An 11,276-nucleotide genomic window follows, 5' to 3' on the forward strand; every position below is an offset into this window, starting at 1 on the left:
ATAATTATAGTCATATGGCTTTAAAAGAAACTAATTAAGATATATCATCTATATTTAATTTAGATTCATATAATACATTGTTATAAAATTATATTGCATAACAAAATATATATTAATTTGATCTAATTACAAATGTGATATCCACTACTTTCCATGACATTGTTAAGTATCTTAAATTTATATTATACTAAGCATAATTAGTCTATACACAAATAATTTACTATTATTACTTTTATATGAAATTATTCCCAATTTATACAATTCGCATGACTTAAGAACACAATATCTTATCTTGCCAAACCAGCACTTGCTTCATTTCTACATTATGGATTTCTTCAATTTCTCATTAACTCAGACACAAGTCCTAGTAATCCAACAGACTAGTTTCTTCGATTTCCTACTAATCATGGGATTATCTCATTTACCAGAAGATAATCTTTGCCTATTCATTAACTAAAGTATTAATCTCATTAATCAGTGAATCAATATCTTCATCTGCTTATTTACCAAGGTAATAATCCATTAACCAAATCAATATCATCATCTGCTCATTTACCAGAGCATTAGTCTTAGTTATCTTATATTTAATAAGATAACTAGTTTCTTTAATAATTTATTATTTACCAAATAATATTGCTATATATTTAAAAAAAAATTACCAATACAATTAAATAGTGCTTAAATTTGAAGATATCAATTACCTACCTAACATTTGAGATTGTGAAATGGTCCCTACTACTGAGTAGGTCATGTTTATGCCAATAAGAACAATGCCATAATTTGCTCAGAACTTATTAATCCTAAACTTATTTTAAAATTTAACTCCATAAATAATCATTTTTCTCTTGACTTAAAATGACTTACTATGATTCCATATTACTTAACCCAATCATCATTAGCTATTTAATCTATACTAGTCATTTCATTCATATAATTTCCATCATTTTAAATCTTATGTTAAGAGCAATTCTAAATGAATTTTTTAAAGTTAGTTACTTGTAGCCAACTTAAGCTTATTTACTTGCTCAAAATACCGGTCAATATTTTAACCATATCCTAAGTTATAAAAATTAATTTTGTATATTGTTTATTTCTTTTAAAAGATGAGATATAAGGCTCTAGCTTTAATGAAGGAAATAAAACTCAATTCTATCATTTACACCTCTTAAATTAATTAATGCAACAACTAAAATTATCAAGTAGAAATTTAATCCAACCCTCCCTTATTGAAGGTTTAGAACTTTGATTTAAGTGAGATTAGTTTCACTAAAAATTTAACAGCGCTAAATTTAAGTTTTATGAAAAGATTTATTCTAATTTTTATCATTCTCAAACCCTCAACCCAGCTTAAAATGGAGTGATTAAATTGTCAAGTTTTCTAATTTTATTTTTTTAACATACAACGAAGTATTTTCATTCATTTACTCATCATTCAAAGCAATGATTTCTCCTCCACATATTTCATAATATTCATTCATCAATATTACTATATGATTATATATAATTCTATAATTCCTCATAACTCAAATATTCACAATTCAAGCTTAACCAAGTCTTTCGATTAGAATTAAATATAATATTTTTATTTTTTTTTCAATTCATTTTTCATATTTCAACATATGTTACAATAATCATGACCAAATAATATGCATGCATTGCTCTTTTTTTTTTATCATGACCAAATAATATGCATGCATTGCTTTTTTTAAAAAAATTCAATTCTCTCTCTTTATGGTTGACACCAAGATTTATTTTTTTCTATTACTCATTATTCTATGTTATTTTCATCTCTTTCCATCCTAGTTTCATCAAACAAGACAAGTTTCTCATTTCTTTTAATTTTTCTCATAAACTCTAACTTAAAATTTACAATTAGGAATCAATTCTTAATCAAATTCAATATAATTTTCATAATTAAGTTTAAAATCACTTACATAGTGATAAAATAAACTTCAATCATTAACCAACTAAATTTTTTGGCACTCTCTCTTTTCCCCATTTTGGTTTGTTCTAACCCTCTTTAAAATCTTAAACTCTTTTATTTATTGTCTTTTGATTCTTGATTCTTAACTTGATATTGTTTCCTTCAAACATAGACTAATCTCACTCAAACCCCTTCATTTTGTATAGGATTTTCTCTCAAATTTTGTAATTAGGCTAGAAAACCTCCTTGCATTTTTTTTTTCACTCTTGCTACCAAATTGGAGAGAGAAATTGAGTATTTATAGTCAAATCTTTTAACCTTTATAATTTGACCCTATTTGCTTAATTATTATATTTTGAACCCATCTTTTCTTCTTTTCCAAAAATAATGTCATACTTTCTTTTATTTCTCTTAGTTACATCCTTTGTTATTTAATTTTAAATCCTCAATTTAATTTAACTCATTCTATTCCCAAGTTCAAATTTAATATTTCAAAAAACAATTAACTAGGGTTTTACATAGATATTTATTTTTATAATCATTTAATTAAATAAAAATTGATTCCAATAAAAAAGGATATTAAACTCGACCAAGGTCATGACTTAGGTCATGGATTGGATGACTTAACCCGAGTCAATCCAAAATATTATTGTTTTAGTGTTTTTTATTAAAAAAACATAAAATCAATGTCATTTTTTTATATATAAAAAAAAGAAGTCAACCTGAATTTTAATCAAGTCGATTAAGTTGCAGACAAAGAGTTGGACTACACTGAGTCAACTCTTACTCGATTTGCTTTAAAACTTGGCTCCGCTTAGAGATCGACTTTATGGGTCACCATGTTGACCTGCTTAGCTCAGTTGAGTTAAATACATTGCTAAAAAGTTCTTCATGGTAGTATGCGGACAACAAACTAGTTACGACTAATTTACTAAAGGCATAATAATCAATTAATTTTTAATAAGGTTCTTGATCTTGTGTATATATAAGGATTAGATGAACATGCTTAAATTAATTAAGAAAAAAGATTGAGAATTTAATTGATGTGTGTGAGAGAGAGAGGAAGGACAAAATAATTTGTGTATCTAAACTAAGGGACCAAAATGAATTTTGATCCTTATAAAGCCAACGTAACAACTACTTTTCACAAAATATTAGAATGCTTGTATAAATATCCTTGGATGCCAATTAGCTATCTCTAGTGAGAGACCTAATTACTTAGGGACATTGGATATATAATCTTGTTTTTCAACCTATTTTGAAATGGTCCTTTATACTTTAGTGAAGGAGACAATGGTGCCGTTTGTTTACGCAGTTGCGGCTGCGTTTTAATTAAAACGCAGTTTGCAGCCGTTTGGTAAAAAGAAAAATTAGTTTATTGTGCATGGATCCCATATAATTTTTACGTTTAAAACACAGTTAATAAAAAGCAGATAAATGCTGCTTTTCATTCACTATATACGTTAATTGCACTGTTCACTGAACAGTGCAATTCACTGCACTGTTCATGCAAGTTAACAGTGCAATTCACTTGCACTGTTCATGTGAACAGATACAGGTTTTATAATTCTTTTTATTTTAATTCTATAATAGTTAAATTTAAAATCATCAATATTAATATATATTTTTAAAAATTATTTATAACTTTAATTTCAAAAGTTTTATTAACCAAACACATTAAATTACTTTTTCTTCAACTTCAATTTCAACCACAGTTTTAACCAAATATCTATTTTTTCAAACCAACCTCAACTAAAAGTACTTTTTATAAAACAACTTTTTTCAAACCACAACCACAACATCTACCGCAACACCAAACACACCCAATGAGTTGGAAGAAAACGTTTGTGTGGTAAGAGTTTATGAACAATAATGCATCAAACAAAACTAAAGAACAAGAATAAGATTTGAGATGAAAAAATGTTTCATTAAGTGTTTTCTCTTCAATACATATTTTCTCTTAATTGCACTCATACTCTATATTTCTTATTATAAGCTTATTTATAGGCCTATAGTTCTAGACAATAAAGAAATTAAACTAATCAAAGGAAAACCTATTCTGAACAAGAAAAGTAATTCTCTCTACTTAACCAGTAAACTAGTTCATTTAACTCAGCTGATAGACCAATTCCTTTGTTTTTCAAAAGAAAAAAAACACCAAAAATCATGTTTACTTTTCAATATCCCTTTTTAAACTTTATTTCTCATAACTCCTAGCATATTTCTTATCTTGAAAAACACATCATGTTTGAGTGGCAGATTGTTTGTAGTGTAATCTCGTAGGAATTAAAATCTTATGTCAATATGCTTACTTATGTCACGAAACACAGGATTATTTACTAAGACAATAGTTGATGAGTTGTCCACATAAATTTTTGTAGACTTCTCTTGTGATATTCACAACTCCTTTTATAATCTTCTTATCTAAATGGAATGATAAACATATGTTTTAATAGCTACATATTTAGCTTCATAAGTTGATAATGTAACTATAGGTTGCTTCTTCGAACTTCAAATGAATCATGTGTCTCTAATGTAAAAGATGATGTAACCATATTATTCGATAGTTTTACCCACTTTTACCTAATGTTTTGTCCATGTTTTATATGTAAAATGTCTTGATATTCTTTGTTTTATGTTTTGAAGGCACTTTTGGATGAAAAATGCAAAAAGGAGTAAATTGGAGATAATTGGCAGATTTGACGTTCAGTCGATGTTTTGTGCAGAGTGTGAGTTCTAGAGATCAAAATAAAGTGATTCCAGTGGCTCTAAAAAGCTAACATCCATACCTTTCTGGAAATGTAATGCAAGAAAAATACAAAGAGGAAGATCATGGAAATCACATCCTTCAAAGTCAAATCTCGTATTCTGCCACTGTTGACCTTTGTCCATTCAAAATTCCATATCTGGAGCTATAGAAGTCCAATTGATGCAAACGCAATTTTGTTGGATTCATGACTCAAAGGTCTAGAAACGCTCCAATTTTCAGCCAAAAACGATGTCAGATGAGGGCGATATGATTTTTCAAAGATGACAACTGAATTCTGCCAGCAATCAGGTTTCGTGAAGAAATGAGTCCAAATTATGTTTCGAAGCTTCTAAACTATCATCCAAGTTATAATTTCAGCAATTTAGCCCCTCTAGTAAATCAATCTAGAAGGTCAAGAAAAGTAGCCACCAACCTCAATCCACCAACCTCAAATCACCAACCACAAACCAGCTGCAAGTTGGAATGCTGCCATTGTCAAAGAAGGAGGCTACAATGGTGGGTTGTTTGTGGTGACTACTAATGTCAAAGTTTGGCAAGTTTGGCAGCCACCATTGTTGATAAAGAAGCAAGAGGAGCTGCCATTGAAGCCTATATATAGACATCAAGAGAGCCAAGAAAGAAGAGGAGGGAGTGCAATAGAATCAAAGAAAGGTGGTAGCAACTAGAAGTGAAGAAACACAAACTCTCCTCTCTACATACTAGAAATAATGCTTTCTTTTATCTTTAGGAGTAGTTGTTCAATAGATATGCAAGGTTAAGCTCTTTTCTTGGTTGCAAGGACGCAGAAACTTTCAGATTTCAAGAACTGTGAGATTTATTCTTCATTTATTTTCAGTTTGTATTATGAATGAGTATGATTGTTTTCCTATGCATGTTTTCTATGATTGTTGTTGATAATTGCTAGAGCGGTCTCTAAGTTATTATTGTGAACAATCTATTGCTAAGTTTGGTATCAAAACCGGAGTTAGGGTATATAAACTTGTGAAGCAACTAAGCTTGATAATTGTGGCGGAACTACGTTATTAAACTTAGGGAAAACATTCGATCAAAGCAACACAAGCAGACAACTTGGTTGTTAAGATTAATGAATTTATCTAGATCTTAAGGCTGCCATTAGATTAAATCATTAGTGCGGACACTGTGATTATTTGTTGGTTAGGGCTAGTTATACGGCGGATCCGTTAATTAACCAAAGTTAAGAAAAGATAAAAATTCAGAATATAAACTGGAGTTTCATTTCAAGGATCGGTTCTGATTTCTGTAGGTGGATGTGTGCTTGTGACCAAGGTTTGTTTTCTTGATAAATTTCAGTTTTAATTGATTGTGTTCACTAGTTTAATTTCTTCCATAGTTTAGATTATCACAAATCAAAACCCCCCAATTGCATAACGTATAGCATAAAAATCTAAACTAAATCTTCCTCGTGGGATCGATCCCTTGCTTGCTCTATACTATCTTGTGTGATTTAAGTGTAAGGGTAATTAATTTGTGCGACCGCGACATCGCAACAAAAGACAAAGCATGTAGTGCTCTTTTTATCATCCATGTCTCTAACCCAATTACTATCGTTATAACCCACAAAATAAAAGTCACTTTATAACTTTTATTGGTATACTTTTTTGACATTGTCAACTCATTAGTTTAATTGTTACAAAACTTCTCACATTTGTTTAGTTGTTGTTATGTTGGCCACTAACTCAAAAAATAACATCATCCAGATATTAGTGGATGATTGTAGGTGTTTGTCAATCCTTCGTTCCTACTTTTTGCACAACCCTCCTTTGAGTTAAAGTCAATATTACTTCTTCTACAGGCTTCTCAAAGCCTTTTTCAACCATTTCTCACACACCTCGAAAACTCAACCAAACTTTCACATGAATACACTTAATTTTATAATTGTCCTTTATCAAATAAGGACATTAAAGTTGGAAGTTTGTATTGTCTTGAAGATATGGTTGATCTTAAAATCTTGAAAACATGGTTGATCTTAAAGATAGTATGCATCAAGATAGTGTTTATCTTGCAAATATATTCAAATATTATGTTACCATATCAATACTTATAAATCTCTAGAAATTAGGTAGTAATCGTGCTCTGAAAGGAGTCAACTAATATTGCTAATTCTTTTTTTTAATTGTAGGCCTTCCTATTGCATATAGTCTTTCACTAGCAATAGACTAAGGGATGTGAATTCAATATTTTGTTTTTTTTTAATTTCTACTTCATGTTTTCTACATGGTATCAAAGCGAGTATTGATCCTTGTTTTTTAAAATACTCAATCATTATGAGTGGAGAAATTCCCTCCAACACATTCAAAAGTTCAACATCAAAATCGATGTATGAACACGACTCATTGTCACCTTATTTTTTGAATTCTTCTGATAATCCAGGAGCAGTTCTTGTTTCTTGTCTTCTAAGAGAAGACAATTATCCAACATGGTGGCGTCCTAAGATGAATGCTTTATGAGCCAAAAACAAGTTGAGCTTTGTTGATGGCTCTTTACTCAAACCAGATGAGGATAACAAAGAAATTCAAGCCTGGAAAAAATATGACTCAATGGTAATCTCTTGGATTTTTAATGCATTAGCTTCAAAATTGCATGATAGTGTTGCCTATATGGATTCAGCATATGAAATGTGGGGAGAATTGCAGGAACATTTCTCTCAAGGAAATGTTTCATGTATTCATGAATTAAAAAGAGAGATTTGTTGGCAACAAAAGGATCTTATTGTAGTAGTCTACTACACCAGACTAAAAGGTTTTTGGGATGAGTTGTCAGCCTACTCTATTGTCCCTTCATGCTCATGTGGTGCTGGAAAAGAAATCTAAGCAGAGAGGGAAATGAAAAAAGTTCATCAGTGTCTCATGAAACTGAATAATCAATATGGAATCATTCGATCCTAAATACTAAATATGGAACCCTTTCCTTTTCAATTAACAAAGCTTATGCTTTTGTAACCAAAGAAGAGAACAATTGGCCATTGCTTCAATTGGCCATGATCAGCTGACAGAGGTAGCAGCATTTACTGTTAAACCTTTCATATTTCTAGCGAGGGAATTTGCAGAAGAACAACAAAGAGGAGAGACAAGCAAATTCAAATGTTCATATTGTGATAAATATAGGCATTCCAAAGACAAATGTTTTAAGCTTGTTTGTTATCTATTAGGTTGGCAAAGTAGAGTAAAGACTTTAAATTTTACGAGACAAAACAAAAACTTTAAAAGGGAACTAGAACATGTTTCATCCAATAATGTCACTGCAAGGTCAAGTCAACCTAGAGGTAAAGGTTTAATCTCACTCAAGAATAATATGAACAGCTTATGTCCTTACTGTCCTCTACTAATCATAATATAGCAAACTTTATCGGTAAGGTCACTCATTGATCTGATACTACATATTGGATTCTAGATAATAGTGCCTCTGAACATCTCACATGTGATTCACTTGTTGTCTCTGATACAAAAACACCTGCTTATTATTTGCCTATTAAACTACCAAATGCAACATCTGTTCTTGTGCATTTTGTTGGTTAGATCCAATAGTCAAATATGACTTTAATCATGTTTTTTAAATACCATCTTTCAAATGTAATCTTCTTTCAATAAGTAGGTTGACAAAAGCACTTCAATATTCAATCATATTTTTTCCATCTTTTTGTGTCTTACAGGACCTCAAATAAAAGAAACTAATTATAATGGGTGTATTACGTGATGGCTTATACTACTTTCATAGGCTGTATTTACCTTTTCTGTCGCAGTAGTATTGCTTCCTTTTTCTTCCAACTTGTGGCATGAGTGGTTAGGACATATCTTATTTAATTGTTATCCTTAATTCTAGAATTATCTATTGTGTTTTTTAAAAATTCAAACTGTTGTGATGTGTGTCATTGAGCTAAACAAACCCGAAATGTTTTTCCCTTAAGCAATAATAAATTTGATTTTCCTCTTGATATGGTCCATTGCGACATTTGAAGACCATATAAAACACCATCGATGTCAGATGCTCATTATTTTCTTACCATTGTAAAAGATTGTTCTAGATTCATCTAGGTTTATCTTCTCAAACACAAGTCAGAAGTATAAAAATACTTTATTCAATTTCAGGCTATGATTAATACTCAATGTAATTGGAGTATCAAAATAGGTACGAGTGATAACAGTCTAGAATTTTTTATTGGTCATATGTTAGAATTCTTCTCTCAAAATGGTATTTCACACCAAACTTGTTGTGTTGATACTCCACAACAAAATAGAATAGTAGAGCAAAAGCATTATCACCTGTTAAAGGTTGCTCGTGCTTTCCGATTCCAAGCCAATTTACCAATCAAATTTTAGGGTGAATGTGTCCTAACCGCAACTTACTTTATAAATTATATCATACTCTTAAATTTTCTAGCAAAAATCCTTATGAGTTACTGTTTTCAAAACCTCCATCTTACTCACATTTACATGTTTTGGGTTATTTATGTTATGTGCGTGATAAAAATTGATCTAATAATAAATTTGTTACCCGATATATGACTTGTATTTTCATCAGTTATCCTATGGGGAACAAGGGATACAAAGTATGTGACATGGAATCACACAAAATTTTTACATTCCGCGATGTTATTTTCTAAAAAAACATATTTCCTTTTCCGTCTCGTAATCCTCCAAAGGAATCAAATGTAGTACTCCCTCTGCCTATTTTTTTATTTCAAGGAGACATTAAACACCATGTTCCCTAATCATAGTCTACAAATTCAAACTTCTCCAAATAATCTGGATGCTAAAGCTGCCTTACCTACTGTTATTAATTTTGATCATCAGGTTGTTCCCTTGAACACTTCACGATCTCAAAAACCTCGACAAGTTCCTTCTCATTTTGATGATTATGTGTGGGAGCTTCCAAGAATAGATAAGTCATCACAGCCGCATCTAATACAGTTTCTTCAAGTACTCTTTATCCCTTAGCATGTCATTTTTCTTATGCTCATTTCATCAAGTGTTCATGGGTAATATTTCTGTTGTAAGTGAACCTAAAACCTTTTCCCAAGCTGTAACAAATCGACAATGGTGTAAAGCAATAAAATAAGAAATTTTTTCCCTATAGCAAAATCAAACTTAGAGTTTAGTATCATTACCTTCAAAGAAGAAACCAGTTGGTTCTCATTGGACATACAAATTGAAATACCAGTCAGACGGTTCCATTGAACATTATAAAGCTCATTTAGTAGCTCAAGAATATACACAGATTGAAGGATTGGATTATACTAAAACATTTGCACCGGTTGCAAAATTGACCACTGTTAGATGCTTGTTAGTTGTTGCTGCTGCTAAGAATTGAGAATTACATCAACTAGATGTAAACAATGCATTTTTTTATGGGAAATTGCATGAAGAAGTCTATATGATTTCTCCCCCAAGCTATATGTCATCATGTGACAATTAGGCATGCAGGCTCCATAAATCATTATATGGACTAAAGCAAGCAGCTCGTCAATGGTTTGAAAAGTTCTCTTTGTTGTTAAGAAAATTTAGATTCACACAATCCTCCAATGATCATTCACTTTTTACTCTAATTAAAGTTACATATTTCCTTGTCAATGTAGATGACATGGTTATTGCTAGAAATAATTTTTTGCAGATTCAGAAACTCAAGCATTATCTCAGTACATGTTTCTCCATCAAAGACCTCGGCATACTTATGTATTTTCTTGGTTTAGAGTTGGCTCGTTCTCCTCAAGGAACATATCTCTGTCAATGCAAATATACTCTCGATTTATTAAAAGAAACTGGTATGGCTGGCAGTAAGCCAACTACTTTTTTCATTCCTCAACAACATCGACTGTCTTCAGACTGTGGAGAACCTTCACAAGATCCGAGTCAATATCGTCGCTTGATTGGACATCGTATTTATCTCATAATTTCTCGATCAGATATCACTTATGAAGTGCAATTTCTCAATTAATTCATGCAAAAAACCTTGTCAGTCACATCTTGATGTTGTCTATTATGTTCTTCGTTGCTTGAAAAGTTTCTCGTGGTCAAAGTCTTTTCTTTCCATCAAATAGTGATTTTCATATTTAAGCTTACTGTGATGCCGACTGGGCAAGCTATTTCATAACTAGACGATCGGTTATTGGTTATTACATTTTTCTTGGTGGTGCTCCTATATCGTAGAAGTCTAAGAAACAACTCACAGTGTCACATTCCCCTGCTAAATCAGGTGGCTGCCACCACTAGTGAGCTGATATGGTTACATAGTCTACTTGCTGATCTTTTTGTGCCTCGTTCTCAACCAATGTTTTTGTACTACAATAATTAATCCGCTTTACACATCGCTGCTAATCCTGTGTTTCATGAGCGCACTAAACACATTGAGATCGACTGCCACTTCATTCGTGAGCACTTATAATTTGGCATCATTGCTACACAACATGTTTCAATGCATTTTCAATTAGCAGATATCTTAACTAAAGCTTAGGGACATGATCGCTTTCACTTTCTTCTTTGCAAGTTGGGCATTCAGAATCTTCATGCTCCACTTTAAGGAGGGATCTTAAAGATATGATTGATTTTGAAATCTTGAAAATATGGT

The sequence above is a fragment of the Populus euphratica genome, unplaced genomic scaffold (genome assembly GCF_000495115.2).
Source record: "Populus euphratica unplaced genomic scaffold, PopEup_1.0 scaffold234.1, whole genome shotgun sequence".
Classification (NCBI taxonomy): Eukaryota; Viridiplantae; Streptophyta; class Magnoliopsida; order Malpighiales; family Salicaceae; genus Populus; species Populus euphratica.